The following is a 25350-nucleotide window of genomic DNA, read 5'->3' as shown; positions in this document are numbered from 1 at the left end:
CGCAACTCGTCTTTAAATTAAACGGTCAAGCCTTTTAACAAAGAGTGGCGCTCGAAGTTACAACTAATTACAAAAAATTTTTTTTATATAATTTTTTAATATATTTAAATATTTTTAAAAAATAAAAAAAATATACCATTAAATTTAAAATCACTTCTATGATCATTTGGTTAAAAAAAAAAATTTATTAAACAATCAAACCGAACAGTATATTTAGAACGGCAGAGTAGCGTTTTCCTTTAACAAATACAAACGCGGTATAAAGCAGTGTGAACGTGGAAGTGGAAGGGCATGCAGTTGGAGGGTTAGAACACGTGCATTCTGACACCGTTGAAACATTGGATGTTACCGCGCGAAGAGATCAGTAGTAATCATGACAGTATAAATTCTACACACGTGTGGATGGATCGATACGCATGATCGAATTAAAGTATCGCAGAGTGAAGACTACTATTGGGATCGATGCACGTAAAAGTTAGCAATGACCATTCATTCTCTTTCCTCTCGTCTTATCTACGACCACTTGCATGTCAGTTTGTCCCATAATTCAGATTCGAAAGAAAAGAGATCGGGATCATTATTTTTTTATTTTTTTGAAGCACCTAATAATTTGATTAATCTGGCCGGCTGGCTTGGCCGTATGAAAATCATTTGAAAATGGGACCCAGAATAGGTTATCTTGAAATTGAAAAGTAGGGAGAAAAGAGAAAGGAAAGACGAGAATAGTGGGGCACGATGTATGCCATCCAGACATGATTGATATGGAATATGAATTGCTTCACAAACATTATTAATGTCATTATCGTATACGATATGATTTGATGGTTTTTGTTACCATATATATATCTTGTGCTATCCCTATTAATGCATCTGATGATTAATTGCCAACTAACCATGTCCTACTCTCTCTCTCTCTCTACTCTCTCTCTCTCTATATATACAAACATATGAGTAATTATATCTTTACTATCTCTTTTATTACCGATCAAAATTTGTTCTCTCTTTAAATTTGAATTAAAAATTTCATAATATAAAATTCTTACATAATTTAGAAGAAAATAATACTTGGACCATCGATTCTTATCGATTTGATTTTTTTTATTTAATAAGTAAGGAAAATTTTTTTAAATAAATTTATAATTTTTATTTTATTTTTTAAAAATCATATTTAAGAAATTTTAAAAAAATATATTTTAAAAAAGAAAAGTTTGTCACGATATCCTTGGTAGCTGTAGTGGCTTCCGTATAAATATAAATATATCATAAACATCACGTAAGGCTGCTTTTGGTGCTTTCGAATCAAAAGTGTAGCAGCCCTTTTCTAATGTCAAAAGCAAGAAAACAGTAAAAGAAAAAAAATTTGTTGATTCACTTGTGTTCACAGTCCTAGCTGTGTCTCGGGATGTAGCCAAACAAAGTATGCACAGACCAATGGGCTGTAATCCATCCAAGTCGAGTCGAGTTGAGCTTTTAGATTATCGAGTTGAGCTAGATTCAAATGACTCGAGTTTGAGTTTGAGTTCGAGCTAAGAGCTCGTCAAGTTTAACCGAGTTCGAGCTAATCAAACACGAGCTTGAGCCGAGTCGAGTTATTTATTTATCTTTGTTTGTACTTTTCAACGAGTCTAATTTGAGCTAAGCTGAGTCGAGTTATTACTCCAATTTTGTTTGTACTTTTATATATATTTTTTGAATTAATTGAATAATTAAAGATACTAAATTACAAAAAAATATTAAATCTAATGAAATTTTTACAATTAATATATAAACTATGTTGAACTATAAAATTATAACATCTTTATGAATACATTTATTGTATGGTTATACATTATAGTATATAATGAAACTACCATGGTAGGTATAAATGACTAGGCATAAGTAATTGGGTTATATACTACATAATTAATTATAAAGGTAACTATGCGTGTGTTATTAACTTTAATATGTATAGAAGCGTGTGTGTGTGTAATAAGAATACTAATATATTGAAATAAATTATATATATTCAATGATTTATAGACGAACTCTAATCGAGTCGAGTTAACAAGCCGAGTCAAGCATGAACGAGCGAGCCCTAATAAGCCTTAGCCGAGTCGAGTCGACTTTAATCGAGTATGTGTCATTTACTAATCGAGCGGGTTTCTGCTTTCACAATCAAGTTTTTTTTTCACGACTCAAACTCGGCTTGAGTTTAGCCGAGTGAGTATCGGATAAGCAATCGTACAGACTGGTTCATTTACAATCCTAACCAACGAGATAGGATATATGATCGAAGTGATTTTAATATATTAAAAATAAATAATATTCATCAATATTCATCATCACTCCAACATTATTTATTTATGTGTTACATTTAAATAATTATTAGTTTACATAATAAATAAATAAAACCACTTAAGATATGTAATATGTTATAGGACAGTCGCAATATTACATAACTACATTTTCATCCCAACTTGAAAATATATTTTATGAGTAGTGCTATGTATACTTACAACTTTTACCTACCAAACTCATTTATCAGTTTAATTTTTAAATTCAAATTTTAAATTTTGAATTTCATAATTCCAAGCATATCAATAACTGACATATAGAGAAGTAAATTTTTTATAAGTTTTTCTTAAATATAAATAGTATTTTTTATATTTTATACCTCGATGGTTAGGTCATAACATCTAAACCATGATTAGTGTGTATTACATAATCCCTCGTGATCGGATCTACATATAATAATCCATACAAATTAAATGGAGCAATAACAAATCGTTTAATAAATATTTATGACGAATTATTTGCAATAAAAATGATTATTTATGACGAGAATAAATTCATCTTAATAAGAAATAATCATTTTCGTAGAAAATAACTAGAAGTTAAATAAACAATTTTCTTGTAATATATAATAACAAACGGTCCATAACTATTTGACCTCTATATAATAAAATACTTTTTAAAAAGAAATTAAACACATGATCAAAATTAAATCAAAAGTCAAAGAAGATTTTAAAAACTAAATTGTATTATTAAGTTTTATAAAAATTGTATAGAAGTTGTGTTCTTATCATTTTTTAAGTCTATTTAATACCTGTCAATTCACTAAAGAACTTTGTTATCTTTTTCTTCATTCAAGCATGCACTTATATTTTTTTCTCTCAAGTTAAACAATAATAGATATTTAAGGTTTTCAAATATATATAGAGTACAAACATACCTTGTATTTTTTTAAAAAAATTCCCGATCAAAGAGTACGTACCATGCACCTTAATTTACCACTATTTCAATTCGCTAGCTTTTGCCCTTTCATTGTTTCTCCTAATTAATTTCCCCTTGTTTTTCCTTAACTATCCAAACTTATTGCATGTGACAGATTTCTCAAGGGGTTTGGACGATATTATTCCTATAATTAATTTGCCTGGAATCGAATATCTTAAAAAATAAACTTCATTGATTGATTGAAGTTAAAAGAAATAAAAACATCACAGCTTGACCCCCCCCCCCCCTCTCCCATTTTTATTTTTTGGAGGACCCATTAATCTCTTAATTTGTTTTGATATGTGTATGGATGCTCCCTGGCCTCTGAGTGGCTTAGTCTAATCAGAAACTCTACAACTATATATATATATATACATGTCTTTGCCAAATCATTTGTCATATATTCATACTTATAATAAGGCAGCTTGAAATGCTATGCTTTGAGGGACAAGATGATCGCCCTCTTTATCCTGCATTCCAAAACCTTGCCTAGCTTGGTCTCCCCACACTTGTCTGGTTTGGTCCAACACATGTCATGTGTATTATATATATATATATATATATATATATATATATATAGCAAGAACAAAGGTTATATAAAAGTAGGGCTGACTCGACAACTTATGCTTTGATATTAATCTTAGTACGCTGTCTAGCTATAAATGCTAGCTAGTGTAGCAGTACTGTTGAATAAGGAAGATAATCAGCAATTACCAAAAAAAAAAAAACATGCATGAATGATTCACCAGTACCTTACAATATTCTTTCAATTTGTTGTCTAAAACCGTACTTTTCCAAGTTTCTTCAAACAGAAGATAATTTTTCTTTGATAAATTATAGACTTACAAATAGATCAAATCCCCTTAGGGTAAAGCTGGATCCAAAGAAGCAGAGAGAGGTTCTGACCTCATGGAAAGCTTACAAAGGCACAAAATTCACCTATTTTGTGGTTTGATTACTTTGGAAAAAAATCATTTGTGTAGCAGCAAAGCCACAATTTTATTGTAACAACTCTTACTATCATAATATGGCGGAACTTTTGGCTCTTTATTATGGTTTGAAGCACTGTACGGATTTAGGTTTACAACAAATAGAAGTGGAGATGGATTCGTTGTTAATTGTTAATTGGTTGGAGAAGAAGAGATGTGGTATCTGGCATCTCGAAGATTATTGGGAAGAAATTCTACAAATTCTATCGAGCCTAAGATTTAAGATACGACAAGTTTATAGAGAGTGTAATGCCGGGCCTATTTTTTAGCTCGATTGGCTTCTGGACAATATTCTAGGACGTGGGTACATCTTCGTGATGTTCCGCATCAACTTAAAGGAATATTAAGGGTGGATAAGCTGGGTTTGCCAGCTATGCAGTGTTAGTGGTCGGTTTGTCCGTTCCTGGTTGGGTGGTTATTTACAGGCTCGTTTTGGTTTGGTTTGTTGTTTGGCTTGAGTTTTAGGATGTGTATACGGTTTTCCTCCGCCATAAGTGAGGTTTTCTAATAAATTGGGAGGGGGTCACTCATGGACATAGACCTTCGTCTCATTATTAAAAAAAAAAAAAAACCTCCAATTCTGTTTTCTTTTTTCTTATTTTTAATTTTTATGTGTTTTGTCTTGAATTTAGTTATTTTTAAAAAATATTGTAACTTTATTTTATTTTTCAAAAAAAATTTCTATTTATTATTTTTTTATATTTAATATTTATGTTGATATGACATCCTCATGACTACGCATTTCTTAATTTTCATAGAGTCATGCTATACACAGTACTCTAAGGAGGACTGTATTGTAAACCCAGTGTATGAAATGACCAAATTGTCTACATTTTTAGGCTTGAATTGACTGCATTACCCCTCTTCTACAACCTAAACCAAAACATTTGAAACTGCAGAATATTGTTTTCACCTCTGTCATGCACCCCCAGTACATTTCCACCATCACCGACCACCACAACCCAATCTCCTCCACCATCGACAGAACAACCACCTCCACCATCGACAGATTTTTGTTTGAGTCATTAAGATAAAGCTAGAAGCCCAGCACAAATTCAGTGCCTAAATCCAAATCTAAATAGCGGATTTTTGTTTGAACAAAATTGAGCTGGGATGAAAACCATTCTTCAAGATACAAACAAGTGGAACCCATTCACAAATTTTTACAAACAAGTGGAGTGCACAACAACAAGAGGATAATCTTAGATAATCAACTCTCTTGAACATGACCAATACATAAAGATCTTCACACAAATTTACAGAACCCAACACAAATTAACACAAATTAACCAGAACCAAACACCCATTCTACGATTTTTTTACTCACTACAACAAAAGAGACCTTTCCCAGCATTTTAATCCGTCAAAATTAGGCATCAAAAATGCCGTAAATATCACATTTCGACGATTCTGGGTTCGACTCATATTGGACGTGAAAGAATCGTCACAACTGCTCAGACTCACCCGTTTGCGAGCATTGCAAGAAACACGACTTTTTGCGACATTTTTTAGTCCTCGCAAAAACTTCATAAAGTCGCCGCAAATGCTGTAACCACAACATCTAATTTTAGCTTAAATAAATAGTTTGAGTCGATTTATACTATCACAATATATAGCAAGAAAATGCTGTAACTTTTATACTTTTCACGACGGCATCCAAAATCGTCATGAGTAATAGTTTTAGTAGCGATAATATACTGCCGCTAAAATTAAAAATCACAACGGCAATAAGTTTTCACAACAATTATTACACTAATGGCAATGCGTGGACTTACCATAGTTTCCTTTTTGCGGCTATCGAAAATCGCCAGGCAAAAGTATATGCGTCGAATTATAGCGTCGCCATTTCTAACAAAAAAACAATGACAGATTATATGCTTTACTCGATGGTTTCGGAAATGGTCACCAATAACAATATTTGCAGTGATTTTATGTTGTCACTGCAATTTCTTTTTTCGTCGGTAATGAGTATTCTAAATGAATATTAGACTGACGGCAATGTGTGGATGTTTTGAAAATCTTGTTTTGCGACTGTCGAAAATCGCCACAAATACTGTATTCTCAACGGTACTGAATCCTGATGCAAATAAACTTGTTTGTGCGCAGATCCTGTCATGCCTTTTTAATTCCCGTGCTCCTAATATCACTGCTATTTCATATCATTCTCAGCGAAGTCTTCTTTGTGTCGCAATATCCAGAACTGATGAACTGATGAAAATAAGTGTTTTTTCTAAAATGCACACAACAAATATATAATCACTAATTGTCAGACCGATGTATACCACATAAACACCCCTGTTCTATGCATTGACTATAAAATTCCTTAGACAACATCATACTCATGCAATTATAGACCAAAAATTGGAATGAAAAATGCAATCTCATTTCTTCGATTTGACAATGCAATTATAGGCAACATCATACTCAATCATTCATCATGGTTATCTGGTGCCATAGTACTCATTTTTAATTACATGCTGGATGCACAATTTTTGGGGCATGCAGCAACTGCCCAACCTACTAATTACTTTCCATCCCCACAAAGGACACATGTATTTAAACCCTAAGAACCCTATATATAAACTGGTGCATTCATGTAATTCAGATGTAGAAAGAAAGGAGAGACTGATTTCTTACACATTATCCCCTAACCGATATATAGACTTTCCAGATACTCAATGAACTGGTCCATGCCCTTTCACACTGTCATTTTGCTACGCTGCATAGCCGAACACCTTCTTGGCAGGAGTGGGTGGAATGTCTTAGAAAAACTGAGAATAGCCCTCCAACAAAATATCCTAGCTTTGTAGCCTAGTTCATAAAAACAGAAAACTCTCATTCACTCCAACCACCTGCCTTCCAATAATGCAAGAACATCATTGGAGGTATATTAAGAAATGGAATATAGAGGATTTTTCTGAATCATGTAACAAACAATATGCTATCACTTTTTACCTAGAGTTTATATACATATATATAAACTTGCCATAACCTACCGTTTGGGTCAATCACTAGCCAATGGTACCATTGCACTTAATCGTCTCCCATTTTCCTTAATATATTTTCTACAATAAATACCTAATTCAATTGTTATAGTATGCGAATATCCCACAAATCGTAAACAAACCGTAACTTCACCTCTGACAAGAATATTTAACCGGTTTCTTGTCAGCAAATTCATGTGCCCTTAATTGTTTAAGATGTCCAATGACTTATGTGATATACATGCCACTTATCACTTTCAAATTGCTGCCACATGAAACTTACAAGTGGCAACACATACGAGTTTAAAAGAAAGTAATTTCAGAAGACAAAATAGATCAAATTATTTTTCCACCCCTGTCTCTATTCAGTGTATCCCTTCCCTCCTATGCATAGGCAGTTATTGTTAGTTCTTAAATAGGTGTTGCCCCATGTTTGTAGAAGCCAACATGCATTATCTAGGGAGAATGAAATTATTGCATAAGTTCATTGCTAAGGATACATGACAGGAAAAGGCATGGTTATCACATCTCCTCTTTCATTATCTGTTTGCCATACAAAATTTTCAAACTACAATGCAAACCTGAATTGAGCACCAGTTTACTGCCAATTAACAAATTTATTATACCAATGTCAGTTTTTAACTGTGATGTACATAAATTTAATTAACATAATGCACAAAAGCAGCCATATTAGGTAAGAATCAACAAAATATCACACATTTAGCATCTGCTGCACAACCAGCCCACAACACCATAGACTTTTAGGAAAATCAAACCTTGTCAACATCTGTAACTGCCCACCAAACATCTCCAAACTGCCAATACACTTGAATAGACGATTTGCAATATTGGAACTCACACTGAGATCTATAAGTCATCTGGTTTCACAACATGCAAGGAAACCAACTCCATCTGCACTTTGTTGTACCTGCATACCAACACAACTGTCAGTGTGCATGGCAATATCTAGTGTAAGCAATTCAATGCAAAAAACTTGATTAAATGAATTATACTTACATATTTCTAGTAGTATTTGTCTGCTCAGCCTTTGTGTTTTCCCCCTCATATTAAGTTAGGAGTTGCAAAACCATGCTACTCTATTCATAAAGTTTCTGTCAGATTGACCAGAGGAATATCCATTCCCCAACCTTCCCACACCTGCCCTTTTGGCTTCCACAAAACAGAATTGTTGCTACCCCACAAGACAAGGCTATGTCATAAATTTGGCAAAATATACACACACACACACACACAGACATAACCCACAACCTACAATCTCCTCATTTTCCAAAAAGCATGCACTAACATATTGTCATGATATGTTAACTGCCAAAAAGGCACCCAAAAAATAGTCAGAAAAATGCAACTTCCACACTTGCATGCAGCTCGGGGGTCACTACATCCCCCAAAAAAAGTCTCCCGCATGTGACTGAAATGATGCCATGAAAATCCTCAACATATTCTCAGTTTCAATTTGTCTCTCTACAACCACTCACATTTCTTCCCTCACATAGTCTAGTTCACTCTTGTGGTCATTCGCATCTTTCTTATATCTTTCCACTAACATTGTGTACTCTTTATCTCGTTCACAGCCCTTTGCTCTCGTAGACTCTGGTATCACCATCTCTCCAAGGCCTCGTGCATATCCTGGTCTGTGACCAAGCACCTCCCTAAAGACAGCCCTAGCTGCCTCATCAATACGATTCTCAGGGGCTAAATCATCCATCTTTCCAGCCATCTCCTTTTGCACACATCTTAAATTCAGTATTTAGAGTTCCATACAAGAAACACTGCTTATTTTCAGATAACATAATCCAGCTATTTGTCTATATGGGCTGAAAGGTATGAGAAGACTTACATAAATATCTTCAGTGGCATCTGTGACAAATTTATCCTTCTTCTTAGACCAGCGGACTTCCTTGTAGAAGTCAACCAAGTTTGCTCCTTCAGATCGCTATTACGAAAAAGCAAATGACAGTTTAGAACTTACATGGTTCAGCCCATATAATCTGAAACTAATGAGCAAAAAATCAACAACAAAGTCTGCAGCGAAGTGTAAAGTGTGCAGCCACAGTTAATAAACATCTATAGCCTATCTAGTAATGTGTGCTTTTGATTTTTTTAAAATTAACCCAACATAATGCTTTCTCTATGGTTTTAATCCAGTATGCAAAATATCAAAAAAATTAATAATCTACATAAAAGTTAATAGTTTCATGTTTTTAAATATTGCTTGCAATGTATTAAGTTAAAAAGTACCGATGAGGCATAAGGTACGCACAACTAAACTATTTAGAAATCACAATCTGCAAATACATGACAATCTACCATCTCTTACCCAGCTAGTTACATATTCCTCAAATATTCTCTCCCCCACATTCCTATTTTTGTGTGGCTTAATCCCTAACCTAACTTGTATATGGCCAAGCAAGAAAAATATATATCAGATTTGCACATGCATGATTCTCTACTCAACATGTGTGTCTCTACTTGATAACAAATACGATACAATGACCACATAATTTACTCAATTTAAATAGAGGGGATCAATGTTAAAAAACAACTTTGACTGTTAAGTCAATAACTTACCAAATTTACCTCCAAGCAGACACAAATTAACAGCATGCTAAGTATTTACGAAAAAAGTGAGTACAAACAATTTATTGAGAGCTTAACATTACATAAATCCCTATGAAATGATTATGTTAGCAAATACCATGAACCCATGTACCTTTTCCTCTAGGATTCTCACAAAAGATTTACGCCCTGCAGTGTGATTAATCTTCAGCTTCTTACAATTCTCCTTAATATTGCTTGAGATTTTCTGCCATCATGAGAACGAAGTGGTTATTTTTCTGCCAAATTACCGAACCACTTCAGTACATGATGTCTAAATTGTATATAACATATGATATATACATACTCCCAATAACATACCTTGAATGCATCACTTCCCCATCGGCCACATAGCTTAGCCCATACTATGGGGTCGACGAACTCTACATTAGTAGCCAATGCCTCATCATGGCTCGCATCTGCCAACTACTTCTTATGCAGCTCATGGTGGAAGGCGTTAAATCTCTTACTCAATTACTTCCAAGCTGCCAACCGATGGTTCTTCAATTCCCAATTTAATTCGAAGTAACCCTACAAATATACAAAATTCTCAATTTTATCAAAAATTGTTGCAGTGGCCTATCTTACAATAGCAGTGAATGCATAAATCTCTTACCCTAACCCTGTCAATCAACTTATCCTTAACGAACTTGGGTACATCCGTCTATCTAGCATGGTTCATGTCTGCATGATGTTTCAAAATCCATGTTACTCGTGTTGTAAACATGGAGGTGTCCTCAAAGCATGGTGTTGTTTCCCCCTCATTTATTTTCAAAGGTACTTTCCCATGCCTTCTCAGTTTCTCGAACTCGGTGCACCTAGCAAGCCCAAGCCCCCGTTTCTGCTGTGCAATGTTCGTTACGGGAACCATTACCCCATCCGCTAAAGCATTAAGATGTCAAAACGATGAATAAATTTTTAACTTCATATAATTTAAAATCTCTTACGAATATCAATAAATATCAGGTGCATAGCAAAGGAATCTCCAGCTAGGTGAATAAACATCAATACTACTTACCAATATTGTCTCTATTAGAAAGCCTTTCGGTATTGAAGGCGTTGTGGGGGTATTTATTTCTACGCTCGGTGGTTGTGTTGACTGATCAGGGCTCCATCGCCAAATATTGTCTCTATTAGTGTTGGCTTCCGGTAATGGATTGACGTTGGAAGTATTTATTTCTACACTCGGCGGTTGTGTTGACTGATCAGGGCTCTCGCCTTGACCCTCTTCCTAACTCCATCATGGTCAGCCTCTAATTGAAAGTGCATGTCGTCTTTTAAACTTCAACACTCCGCGACCCCTCACTCGGACCCCTTGTCTTTGTTCCATCCGGTTATCCACATTAGGTGACAAAAATGAACTGTAAAATAAATATTGACTTGGGCCATATAACATTAGAACAACAATTGGACGCTGAATCTCTAAGTCATGTATCAAAATAGAAAGTAATTACTGAATTAAGGCCACTGCTGATTCTATTAAACATTTACCCTCAATTTATTTTTATTTGTCTGTAATATCACACATTAGTATAAAAATAATATATTAAGTGTGAAGAAAAGTCATTGATTATAAGTTGAATAATGCAATATATGTCCAAGTTTGTTACTCATGTTTCTTAAATCTCCCTTAACAAAAAATTACTTATGTCATCTATTTTTTGGGAGGAAGACACTGCCAATTACACCACGCAGGTTAATACCGAATTCCAATAATAGTAGATCGATCCTCCTATTCAACACACGCTTACCCCTAAAATTGTTTCTCATTCCTAACCATTTTGGCATGCTCTTAATATAATTAGTCAACAACTAAATTTGATCACCATAGGTCTTTAATGTTACACCACGAATTTGGCAATTTCCCTTAACCTAGGCATATGATTAAGTGACAATTGTATTTGAAAACTAATTGTCTAAACTGCAGAAAATTTATATTAATTTACTCAATTTTTTTGCAATGACCAATTTCATGCAAACTAAAGGCTTACATTACTAATTCTGAACAACAAACCATGCATGTTCACTAGTGTCAACCTAACTTTGGGAAAGTAGTTTAACCCCTACAGTTTTACCTGGGCTAATACTGCTGCTCGTAACTTCCCACCTTACAAGGTTGGTAATCCAAGTGATAGACAATAAAAACTGTCTCCTACGACTCAATGGTTGGTTACTGGGAATAGAATCACCTGCACAATAATGAGTCATTCATCAATTGACCCAAGGATAAGGCATAAAATATTGCAAGACAATAAATGATTGGATTTCAGCCAGTAGGAAGCATATTTTATTCTGAAATTTGCAAAAATCTCATAATATGCTGGAGTTCAATTCCCTAAATCTTAGCACAGATGGTAACTAAAGAATGCAAAAGTGTTGTCATAAATGGAGTGCATTGCCACATAAAAAACCAAACTTGACCTGGAATGTAATAGTTTTGGATTACTAATGTTTTCTTGTCTTTTTTTTTATTACTCTGTACTAAAGCATATCACTCTCTACTTATTTGTCTCTATGTTGTTTCCCCACACCCTAGGTAGCCTATATAACTTCCACATAATATGGAAGTCCTGCTCCCATCCCAGCTAAGAGAACTCACAAGAAAGTAGCAACTTTCTTCCCACCCATAAGGAAATTGCTGCATGAATCTCAAAAAAGTAGTCCAAAAAAAAAACCCAACTAAGAAATAAATGCCATCAATAAAAACTGTTGAACAAATACTTTGACATAGAACAATCTAGGAGCTAACACCAAGCATTCTTCTGTGAACCCAACAATACCTTTGAAGAAACCGTTGAAGAAATACCTTCCACTTACCTTGAACCTTTTAAACTATGGTGGGGATCTGCATTGAGGCACTGGTATGAGCAGTTGTCGAGAGTTTGGATGCAAAAGGGTCCCAACTTTCCTCAGAAACAGAGTCGGTAAGAGGGGGGAATATTTCTGTTCAAAACCAAACTCCTCCTGACCTGAGCTTCATCTATATGTACTGAGCACCAACTCAATACATGATGTCAGCTGATTGACACATATTTAAATGCATTTGTTCCAAATTTACCCCTTTAATTGCCACTTTCAGGATCTAAACTCCCACCCAACCTAATTCCAGCGCCAACACTTTCCCCCACCCCATTGATAACGAGTGTTGCATTTATTTTACAAATTACAGCAACTTTTTAAGTTACCGATTATACACATGGCAGATATGCCAAATACCTTCTTTTAAGTTAACGTAAATTCAAAATCCTAGGAAGCATATGCATCATACTACATCATGTATCTTCACGAGTAGCATTAAATCATTATTGACTCATCAGATGACCTTTTTACATTTTTATAAAACTAACTGCTTGATCAACACACCATCTTGGAGTTTTGCATATCATAAATTTGGGAATAAAATTCTAGATTATTTGCAAATATGGACATCTTACATAATCCTTAATTGCTGCTACTTTTGTAGGTGTCATGTTTACCTTTTAAAATTGGGAAACAACAATTTTCGTTTGACTTACACTTTCCTTAATGGAAGCTACATTTAGTAATAATTTACGAAATCACTTATATATTGGCATAAAGGAGTCCAACATTTGCATAATATGCTTTTCTCCCCTTGCATCCAATATAGTCATCATATCCAACAATTTACCTCTAATTGTATTCCCTAGTGTCGCACTAATGGCAGGGGAGTGCAATGCAGTGCAACTAAATATGTATTACATGCATTTTGTCATCATGGTGGTTGACTTATTAGTCAAAACTGATGTTGTCCAAGTCTAGGCTGGTCCTGATATTGACATCTTATATCTAGCAATTCCACAACTTATTCCATGAATTTTTACAAGTGTTTTATGGTTAGCCTATCTAGTTATTCTTCCAATACAGGTTTATTATATATCCAGTCCAGCTTGCATGCACTAACTCGATTGGAATGCCCTACCCATGCAAATTATTACTAAATGCTCATTATTTGTGTCTTGCACTGGTAGTATACTGCATTAATAAGTTAGCTAATTGTTATGCATCTTTCTCCCTCTAGGCAAGTCAAAATTGTACCTATCCAAGTCTAGGCTAGTCCTGATATGGAGAACTTATATCTAGCACTTCCACAACTTATACCATGAATTTTTACAAGTACTTTATGGTTAGCCTATCTAGTTATTCTTCCAATATAGGTTTAATATATATCCAGTCCAGCTTACATGCATTAACTCGATTGGAATGCATCTTTCTCCCTTTGGGCAGCCTTTAATGCACCAAACAGCGATCATAAGGATGGTTGTTGACAGCCATCTTGTCCAACCTGCTACCTTGTCCACATTACTAAAGGTCTCTACACAATTCATGTTTGCATAACAATTAGCAGTTAGTCATGCATGCCCAAACATAATAAACATGCTCGTTAAGCTGTATGGTTAGTCTTCAGATGCAGCTCAGCAATTGCACATGATTAGTATACTATTGTACAGTGCATGCACTATTTCTCTACTTATTGTCACTTTGACCAGCTACCTTTTAGCTACAACAACATGTTGTCGTGTAAACTAGCACCTTTTTTGCGCCTGCAGTAACAACACACATCCATCACATGGTTAGTGAATAATTCGTTAGGATTTTTAGGGTTGGAAGCAACACAAAATATCCAAGAAAATAAGCTAATGCATGTAAATCAAGTCCAGCTAAGACAAATTACTACTCCTGGGACCCCAAGCACCACTCAAAGCGCCCTGCACAAGAATATCAGCATTACACCCCAATCAAGTCTAAATCGATGTGGATCGAGATAAAGATGTAGATATCTAAAGCCTATCACAACTAAATAAAGCATTTAGAGCTTAATTGGTAAATCTATATAATTTGACAGTAATGGCCATAGTAGACTACTTGATATGGATGCTTGTGTTTACCTTTTATCCATTCACAGTAGGTGGTCTATTCTGACACTGAATCTTCATCTGTGGAGAATTCTTCCTCATCTGAAATTCTACATCGCCATGACCATATTTTGAACCTGAAGGAACCACCTCATCTTCGATGAAATCTGTGGTATTCTCACCATGACGGCCCGTATGCACACCTTCTGGTGCATCAATACTTATTGGTTCTATATCAGTCCTACTCAGTGGAGTTGTGACTGGATCATCATTACAATGTAATTGAGCATACTCATATGATGGCCCATCTTCTTGATAGGCATCATCGTCACTTGATTCTCCCTCAATGTCATCTAATGCCCTCGGCCTTGGTGGGATCTCGTACACATTCCTATTTGTGAATTTTTGAACAACATACCAATTACCTTTCAACTATAAATCATTTACGTAAAAATATTGGGAAGCTTGGCATGCCAACACAAATGGCTCATCCTTATACCAAGTCATTGCCATGTTGACACTAGTCATATGAACATCTACTCGAACCCCTTGTTTTTTATCACTGACGTCAAATCAATCACAACTAAACAAGTATATGTGACACCCTCCCATATAGCGTAACTCAAGGATCTTATTCAAGACACCTTAGAAGTCTAGATTATTAGTCAAATTTTCACTCGTTACAGCCACACCTGAATTTTGTGTCCGTCGCCACGGTTCACGCTGCATCCGTATGAAACATTTTCCCATTTACAATGCAAGCAGAATATGATCCAACCCAACGGTCAGGACCGCAGGCTAATGCATATAAATCTATTGACACATCAAGTGGGTTGATTATACGTTGGTCTTGAACCTACGTAAGAATATGGTTAAGGCCTCAAGGTGTTAGGGAATCGCCATTAGTAGGGGAAACTTTCGAACTAGACTGAGATTATCCACTTACACGTTTCTTGAACCAAGTTGGAAACTCATTTTTGTGCATGCGATCGAATGAATTTGGTGTTTGCAACTTACACTTCTCGTAGTGCTCGCGGCACACAAAACACAAAAGCCGAAACCATGTACGTAAAAATGACGGGAACATAACACATGATAGGGACAACCCGAATGGAAAACATAAGTAAATGTAACTAAGATATCAGGGATGCATACTCTATGTAGGGTTCAATCTCTGTGCAGTTCTTAAGCAAGTACCATTGGGCTGAGATAAAGAGTTTGTCATCTAATTTGACATTGGATGCTATACCCAAGAGATGAACATGTTGATTGAAAACCGAGAATCCATCTATGGTGTCCTCTTCTCCGCCATCAATATTGCGATCCACTCGATTGAACTTCGTCTCAACATCTTTGAGGTACATTAAGCAAAATGTCAAGCATTCGATGTGAATATATGCTTCTGCTATTGAACCTTCTGGGCGTGCTTTATTCTTGACATACCGCTTGAGTTTGCCAAGATATCTCTCAAATGGGTTCATCCATCTATATTATACTAGACCCCCAAGTATCACCTCAGGGGGTAAATGAACAGCTAGGTAGACATGATATCAAAAAATGATGGAGGGAATATCATCTCTAACTTACATAGAATGATGACAATATCACGTTGAAGCTGGGATAGACAATTTATATCAAGCTTTCGTGCACACAACTCTTTGAAAAAATTGCTGAGTTCTGTCAAAGCCAAGGCAAGGTCAATACATAAGAACCCCCAACTGCGATAGGAAATAGTCGTTGCAGAAAAACATGACAATCATGACTTTTTAACCTTGTTATTTTGCAATCAAGTACGGAAACACAGCGGACGATATTGGAAGCAGACCCATTGGGGAACTTAACCTCGGCCAGCCATTCACAAAATTTATTCTGTTCTTCTCCGTGTAATGTGTACATGGCATGTGGCATCCTCAACTGTTCACCTTCACGCCTCAAATGTAATTCCTTCCGCATACCCAAAATCTCTAGGTCACGCCGTGCATTGATGTTATCTTTGGTTTTGCCAGGAATGTTCATTAAAGTACCGAAGATATTATCCAAAATGTTTTTTTCAATATACATAACATCCAGATTATGCCTTATCAAAAAGGTTGGCCAATAAGGTAACTTGAAGAATATGCTATTTTTCGTCTCGTTCAACTCTTTCGCAGTGCATTTTCTCTTCCTACTTGATTTACCAAATTCCACATCCCAAGCATCTGTAGTTTACTTATAATATCTGATCTAGATAACACCCTTGGTGGAATGCGGTGATCGGCTTTACCATTGAACAAGGCTTTTCTGGTTCGCCAAATGTGGTCTGGTGGTAACCATCGCCAGTGTCCCATATAATATTGTTTACGGCCAAACTTCAACCAGCTTGACTCTGTACCAGCATTACAAGTTGGACATGCCAATTTTCCTTTAGTTGACCAACTAGAGAGATTACCATAGGTAGGAAAGTCATTGATTGTCCAAATCAAGGTAGCATGCAACCTAAATGTTTCCTTAGTGGAGGCATCATATGTAGGCACCCCATGCTCCCAAAGTTCTAGCAATTCATCAACCAACGGCTACAAGTAAAGATCAATGTCATTCCCTGATGATTTAGGACTAGGAATAATTAGGGATGTCATGAAGAATTGGTCTTTCATGCATAACCATGGAGGCAAGTTATACGGCACGAGGATCACTGGCCAAATGCTATAAGGTTTTGTCAAATTGTTGAAGGGATTGAAACTGTCACTTGCCAGGCCAAGCCTAACATTACGAGCATCACTAGCAAAACAACTATGGTCTTGATCAAATGTCTTCCAACACTCAGAGTCCACAAGATGCCTCATAATGGTATCATTTGTGGGTCGTTGGTTTTTATGCCATCGCATATCAGCGGATATCTTTGCAGACATATATAACCGTTAAAGTCTTGGCACCAACGGGAAATGACGCAACACCTTTTGAGGTATCACTTGTCTCCCATTTATATTTAACATCCACCTCTAAGCATTATAGACAAGGTAGTTAGTCTTATCAGCATTTTCCTTCCAGAATAATATACAGTCACTTGGGCATGCACGAATTTTGTGGTACTTGAACCCCAACCCTCACTCCATTGCCTCTTCATATGACGGTGGAAAAGCCGCATCAGGAAAGGCAGCCTGCAACAAGTTAAGCAACATATCAATGACTTAATTGACCAACCACCAAGGGATTTAATGTGTAACAATGAAGGAGAGTTTACTGAATTTTGTACAACGGGTAAATAGTGGACGACGAGCATCCTCTGGTAGCTATTCAAAAGAAGGTAAACATGAAGTTTTAGGTACTGAAGGGGTTGAAGGCTACGGAATAGTGTCATCCTGGCTATGCTGAGGGACATTATGTCCCTGCCCATATGTCATATAACATATGGTCAATGTCATCGATGTATTCATCTTCATCACTAAGATCTAGATCGGAATCGACATCATTCACTGGGGGAGTTTCCTCCTTCCCATGAAATATCCATTGGGTGTAAGTAGGATTGAAGCCTTTTATGAACAGATGAGTCTCCACCTCTCTGAAAGGCAACCATAGATTATTACAGTATAACCGACAAGAACACCGGATTTGGTTTCTTCCCATAGCATGGCTTCGTGCTAGTGTGAGGAATTGGTTAACCCCTTCGGCATATGCAGGGTCTCAAAGTCTATGAGGCAAGTTCATCCAACTTTTGTCCATCTAAAAAAGGGTAATATAGCATAATTAGTTAATCGAAAAATTTGCACTTAAATAGAGGGGAAAGTGCAAAGATGAGAACATAGGCCATGCAATAGACTAAACATAATGGTCGAAGTTAGGTTCAGAAGGATGTATAATGAGTGAGTGGAAAGCATTGCCAGACCGGTGTTGGCGTGTTGTTGGTGTCCGTGGACAATTGAAAAAATGTCAATCAAGATTGTAGTTCAGACAAGGCAATGAAGCACTGATTTTAATACTGTGATCGCCTTAACATTGTGAAATATAAGATGAACCCTAGTAGAATCAACTAGCCAAAATTAAATTGATGCAGCAAAATACTGCATCAATTTACTAAAATAGTCTAAATTTTAGTTCATACGTTGTAGTTGAACTGAAATCTAATACAGAAAGATTGGACTGCACAAGACCATATCTTGAGTAAGAGCATCACGTCGCCTATAGTCGAAAGTAATAGTATGCAAACCCCCTTAAACCTTTTCTAAGGGGAAGGCAATTGGATAACAAGCTCAGAATGATTCTTTTGTTGTACATAGAATAATTAGGGAGAAAGAAAACAAATCTTAGACCATTTAAAAGAAAGAATGACAATGCAACTGCAAGAATAAAGGAAATCTATGGCATTCCTCCTATCGTACCTAGATTGATAATATACACTAGTTTGAGGGGGGTAAATATTTTCATACTACTATGCGTGCATTGAGTGGATGTGTCTTTCTTCACAATATGGCATAAGTATTTAGAGTTTTTTCCAAAGCAAACAACAAAGACATGGAGTACATATAAACTTGTGGTTGACGATAGCTAGTCCGCGGGTAAATAGATGGTTCAGGTTCATAGGGCGAAGTAGAAAACAATTTGCATTATATCTGATGGACTAGTAAACTATAAGCCGACTGAAGGGTAATCTATATGCTTATACAACTCAACGTCCAATGCGTGTGGAGTATATTGTACTGATGGTGAGATAGTATAATTTATAATATGATATTGTCCAATTGGCTGCAGTGGGTATTATTAGTAATATACTCATCTAAAGAACATATTAACCAGCTTGGTCGCAAAATTCTTTTGTTCTTAGAGTAGACAGTGTATCCTGGTTTGTAACACACCAACAAACATAAACAAAGGTTTGTTTATGTTGACGTTTTTATCACTTAACATTTTAAAACAAGTATGGCCTTTTAGAACTTTATTTTGCTTATTAAAAAACTATAACAGCCATGATACGGACTTTATCTCGTTCAATTAGTAGCAAAACTTACAAAGACAAAAAAGTTTAAATCATCAATGTTGCGTTGATGTCACTATGAAAAAAACAGAATTATGTGGAGATATATCAATTTCCATAAGTCGGAACATTTACACACTATTCATGTTTCATCCAAAGGTCCGATTTGAAGCTATGGTGTGTGTCTCGAGCATGTAGATATATATGTGTGTTCGAGAGAAAATACCCACAAATTAGATCACCACACAAAGGGCAGATATATAAACAACAAAAATAAGTAATTATACAAGTTAAACAAGAATAACTTGCTGAAAACAGTGATTAAACTATCATACTGGCAGGAAATGGTTATCACAAAATAAATACCCCTTCGGGTATATACCCATAAAGGACATGCCAAAGTTTCATGATTCTAAAGGCTGATGTACATTATAATTAGTAACAACAGGAATGCAGAGGTACCAGCGTGCACTATAGTTTGAGTCAACGTGAGGCCGATTGAGGATCTGTTCTGGACTGAATGCTTGGAAATTGGAGTCCGGATTAGGATAGGAAAACACCACTGGATTTCTTTCGAATCGGGAATGACAAGTTTGGCAATTAGGGGGAGGAGGCCTACTGCGTAACAAGTTTAGTTTTGGGAACTTATTGCTCTGTCAGTTTGAGGAAAACATACTCAAATGGTGAGTCTAATTATTGAAACTGGTAGAAGATGGATAGGAAATTGAAGGGAAGATGCCATCGCTGACCTGTTTAATGAAGGCGATGGCATGTCCAATGTAGGACTATTCGATTGAGGCAATTCTGTGGTTGCCCCATTCAATAAGTAACTGTTGAGCTCAAAAATAGACATAATGGCAGGGGGGCTTGCGATTAATCAGATGGGGATGCTGTGCTTAAAACAGGAAAAAGTACAGAGGTGATGAGTGGCACATTATATTTTCTTTTCTGAGTAGTGTTTATTCATGTAATGCTCCGTCCCCTAGGGTCCGGATAGTTAACTCATGTTACCTGATAATCAACTCCAACACTGCTAATATACTTCCAAAAACTCTAAATCAAACGTAAACACTTCAACTTTAATTATCTACACAAACTCATATATCAAATCTTCAATACAGTAACCCCAAAAATATCAACTTCTCTACATGTCACTTAAACTCACATTTCAACAATATAATTAACAAAAAAAATCACTAATACTCATCAAAAACTTTCTATTCTTATCCATTATTCTTAAGTCATCTCACTCAATACTTCATAGTCTTGATCCTCATCTGAAAATCTAAAATCATCTGAAAATATTGTGAAGTTAAAGGGGGTGAGTTATCAATAACTCAGTAAGCAGAGAGCATATAATAGTATGCAAACATGAGCATTTACAGAGTTCAGAATGCAAAAAAAAACACTTTTCATTTTCAGAATGCAGAGTTAGAACATATTATCAAAAATATCAAAATGAAAGTTTAAAAATATTCTTATTCAAAATTTCCTTGCCACAGCATAACTGAAACATCATATCAGAATAGAATTCCATATTTAACCTCCGTGGTAGGGTTGTGCAAACCCCGGCGACCAACCAAGTAGAAACAGAATGTGAATCTTCCCCTTATCATTCTCGAAGCCCCAAGTATGCAAATAGGAAACATCATGCAGAAAATCACTTTGTTTCCAAAGTGGGTGCACCAGAAACAGAAAAGTTGATACCAACCCAAATGGAGGCCACAGTTTTACACCCATGGTAAGGTCAGAACAAAATCGAAACAGAATGTCATGCTAGAGGTTTCAAAAATCACATCATATCTCATCAGAGTACCGAATATTTTCAGAACATAATAGAATCAAGTCACAAAATATAATTGATGCACAATTTTTTTTTCATATTCGCTCTCTTTTGCATGGTTCAGAAACAGAATGCCAAAACTTTGCTCATGTTTACACCAGTCATGACAGAGGATACTTTATTCTTATACATAATTTCATGAGTCATGCAGAATAATTAACTGAGATCATTTTCAAATTTCTTTTCATAACAAAACATGTATATTTTTCCGAAAATCAACTTCAGCCAATTTTATTTATTCTATGCAAAGTCTAGCATAGGAACCCCGCTTTCCTGGATTTCTTAACTTTTTAGAATTTTCTTCAAAAATGTCGAGTCGACTGTAAATCGTCACCTATAAAAATAATCACGTAATTTCCGTAAGTTACCAATCAATCACGTATTTCGATATTTAAGCCTAAGCTTCTAAAATAACCTATTTTAATTCCTCAAAACTTAAAACCCTCATAATCCCAAAATATATCATCACTTTCTAAAATCATCAATATTCACCATAACCAACGTCAAACTCAAAACACCAATATTTAAACCCGAAACAGCCAACAAATCTCAGCATAAATCAATCACACAACCAATTCCATCATCCAATCCAATCGACCCCCTTACTCCTTGGACTCAGTCTGGCACAACCAACCAAATCACAGTAAATATGAGTTAGTATAAAAATACATTCAAATCTCAAAGGTTCTTTGGGAAAATACTTACAACGCTATATAATTTTCAAAGGATCACGGAGATGCTAGAAGTGGCGTCACAACAATGTAACAGTGAAAAAAATGGACAAAGGTCGTGGGTCTTAAAAACTCAACTTTTGAACAGGGATAAACGAAGACTTGAGATTACTAGGGAAGGGTTTAGGGATATTGGTGAAGTTAATGGTAGTAGTGGTTGGCAGTGGGCGGCGGTTGAAGCCCAAAAAGCTCAAATCGAAAAATGAGTTAGAGGAGCCTCAAGGTAGCAGATCGGGACTGAGCTTGGGTGGGTTAGGTAGTTGGGAGGCCACTGGTGCTGTGGTGGAAAGATGGTGGCCGGTGGTGGTGCAACGACGGCGCGGGAACACAAAGAAGGCAGCGGCATAGAGTGGCGCGTGGTGACAAACGCCGGCACGAGAGGAGGTGAAATTGGAGTGGGGTGGTCGCCGGCCAGAGGGGAAGAGAAAGAGAGGGGCGGTGACGGCAATGAATGGAGCACGGCGGGGCTAAGGAAGGAAGAAGAAAACGCACGGGAAGAGTGAGAGAGGGGCTCGTGCGCGAGGGAGGAAGCAGAGGAGGAAGGAAGAAAAAGAAGAAAAAGAAAGAAGAAAAAGAGGAAAGAGAAAAAGAAAAGAGGAAAGAGAAAAATAGAGGAAAGAAATAAGGTTCAATCCTCACATCTTGAGTCACTCAAATGATCCAACGAAAAAGATTTCAAAACAGCAAGTCAAATAGAATAATTTAAATGCAATGACTAGTTAAAATAAAATAATAATAAAAATTTAACAATACAATAATTTTAAAGTCCAACATTAAACTAATTTAAAGTAAAGAGCAATTTAAATGCAAAACAATAATTAATACCAAGAAAGTACATCAAAGTAAATTTCACAACTTAAAAATTATAAAATAAATGCAACGAGAAATCCGATAAATTTAAAACAAACTAATATTTAAATTAATTAAAAAAAATTATTCAATTAAAAAAATACACTAAAATACGAGGTATCACAATTCATGTGAATTGTTCTGGGGTGTTTTTCATATTGCCTTAAAATTTATGTTTTGTGTGTAGAGACATCAATACCTTTGATGTACAACTTCGAGATGACATGCAGAAATCATTGGAGGTATATTAATTTTTCAAGAGCTGAATTAAATAAAAAAGAACCCAAAACCTATGAAATTAAAGCAAGTATAAAGTCGATTGGTTTAGTAAAATGATGTGCCACCTTGCCATAATCTTGTGTCATTAATTGGTCAAATATCAGTCTTCTTCGAAACTTGGCCTGTGCTATATTCTTAGATACACTACACATGCACGATCATTGTCGTTTGCGTGGTTCAGAATAACAAATTGTTCGATCGGTATATTAATAGCACAGGCCAAAAGAAATTGTCAAGCACTACTTTTGCAATGTTTTCCATGTAAAAATTTGGCAATTTTTGAAAGTCTTTGATTATATCCACTTGTGCTATTGTCCCTACACTACATCATGTGTACGTACATGACTATATTAATTCGAATAAACAATAATACATGAAAGTTAAGTGGATAATTATAACCGATCGATATATATATATATATATATATATATATATATATATATAGGAAACAACAAGGGGACATGACTTGGATAACCTAGATATGTTAGTTAATAGAAGTAGCTCTATAACTTAGATATTACCAAATTAAGGCACCTCAAATTATGAGTTGCACTTTTGTAAAATCTTGTTATGGCTAAATAATTTTTCTTTTTTTAAGAATATTTGCAGCGACATTAAGCATAAATAGACTATCGTAAACTAAAGTTGAGTGATGCCTTGTTATTCTAGATGGATCGACATCTAACGATAAATTTAATATTAAAATGCAAGCAAAAATATGTTATAAATTAAACTAAGAAGAAACATACAAAGCAATGGAAAGTTATTTTATTACTTACGAATTAATTAAAACATCTCCAAATTAAGGTACACTAGCACTTCCTTCTGTTTTGGTTTGCTCTGCAGTTGCTTTAAATGTTATTGTCAACCAATGTCAATTTATTAAGGCAGATTGGGACTCACACGAGTACTCTTAATTACTTATGTAACTCTATAACATGAACTGACCAATGAGGCATTCGAAAGATCTCCATTTTAGTAAACCCTACTAATTTTCCCAAATCCTTCATTTAATTAATGTTGCCGGTGTTGTTAATATTACCATTAATTAAGGTTTATTATGATTTGTGAATAGACTGAAGAAATTAGGTAGTGACGAAAAGTATGATTAGATCATATGTACCCTTTCACACAGTTTGCCAAAATATATATTGATTTAAGCTAGTAAGTTTCTTGTTCAATCCCTAGTACTTCCCTAAACATATAGCTTCACAATCTCCTAATCTTAAAAATCTTATTCATATTAATTGCATATATATTGGTTAGATATGCACATAGAAATACGTTTTATGATAAATCATTTATATTAGTTTTTCTGAGTAGTGTTAATAATTAAGACTAGGTCGCTTTGTTAGATTTGTCTATTTGTGATCTGCAGAAGACAAACCCAATTCTACAGCAACCCAACTCTACAAACCCAAGCATGAATCATTACATCACAAGAATTTCACAAAGGGTGATCTCTAATGACGTTATAGTTTGATAATTAACTCCATGCAGGAAACTCTTTGTGGATGCACGGTGAGTATCGGCAATATACAGGGCATCAATATTCAATGTTGAATCAGGAGAAAAAATTACCTTAATGCAGGATCTAATTAACTGTCCTATTCGGCTTTCTAGCTTCTCTTCCAAATCGAGTTGTTGGCTAATGGTGGGTTTCTTCCTCCAAGTACGGATTCTCACAATATTTGAAGGATAGTTGTGCCGAATAGAGTGTAATTAAAATAACAGTTGCAATTTCAAGAAATAAACCCATAAACCCTAAGAATTTTTTACAGATTAAAGGTGGAAGGAAGGACATAGGGGTCGAGATTTTCTTATGCCTACCTTATGATTCAGGGCACAAACCTTCAGGGTCCTGCTTGGTAGAAGTCATCTTCGATTTGGGAAGGGAACATCGAAATGAAAAAACAGAGGGAGGAGGAAGATGGTGGGAAGCAAAGGGAGAATGTACAGTACGGGAAACCACGAGGGGAAAAATA

At 35.5% G+C, this 25350-nt stretch overlaps 1 long non-coding RNA gene across 1 annotated transcript; it reads right to left on the bottom strand.

Moving 5' to 3' along the window:
- Positions 1-8070: 8070 nt before the first annotated feature.
- Positions 8071-24354, bottom strand: LOC121266112. Its single transcript, XR_005940741.1, has 3 exons — positions 24269-24354; positions 8314-8317; positions 8071-8085 (listed from the first exon to the last, which is right to left on the bottom strand). It is a non-coding gene; the product is annotated as an uncharacterized LOC121266112 (long non-coding RNA).
- Positions 24355-25350: the final 996 nt, after the last annotated feature.

This window comes from Juglans microcarpa x Juglans regia, chromosome 5D, assembly GCF_004785595.1.
Source record: "Juglans microcarpa x Juglans regia isolate MS1-56 chromosome 5D, Jm3101_v1.0, whole genome shotgun sequence".
NCBI lineage: Eukaryota > Viridiplantae > Streptophyta > Magnoliopsida > Fagales > Juglandaceae > Juglans > Juglans microcarpa x Juglans regia.
Note: the sequence above shows the minus strand (reverse complement) of the source record. Positions and strands in the feature narration are given on the sequence as shown.